Below are 496 nucleotides of genomic sequence, written 5' to 3'. Positions count from 1 at the left end.
ACAATAATAATAATAATAATAATAATAATAATAATAATAATAATAATAATAATAATAACAATAACAATAACAACAACGATAATAATGATAATAATGAAAATAATAATAATAATAATAATAATAATAATAATAATAATAATAATAATAATAATAATGTTATTATTGCTGTTGTATTATCATTAATGCTATTATTATTGTTGTTGTTGTTGTTGTCATCATCATTATTATTATTATGTTGTGGTTGGTGTTGTCATCGTTGTTGTTACTGTCATCATCATCGTCGTCATCATCCTCGTCATCACCGTCATCTTCATCATCAATCATCATCACCATCATCAAAACCATCATCATCATCAACATCCCCATCATACTCGTCATCGTCATAATCCTCCTCCTCCTCATCATCATCATCATCATCATCATCATCATCACCATAATCTTTGACGTCGTCGTCGTCATAATTATTATTATTATTATTATTATTATTATTATTATT

Source organism: Octopus bimaculoides, chromosome 19 (genome assembly GCF_001194135.2).
Source record: "Octopus bimaculoides isolate UCB-OBI-ISO-001 chromosome 19, ASM119413v2, whole genome shotgun sequence".
Taxonomy (NCBI): domain Eukaryota; kingdom Metazoa; phylum Mollusca; class Cephalopoda; order Octopoda; family Octopodidae; genus Octopus; species Octopus bimaculoides.
This window is presented reverse-complemented; position numbering follows the sequence as displayed.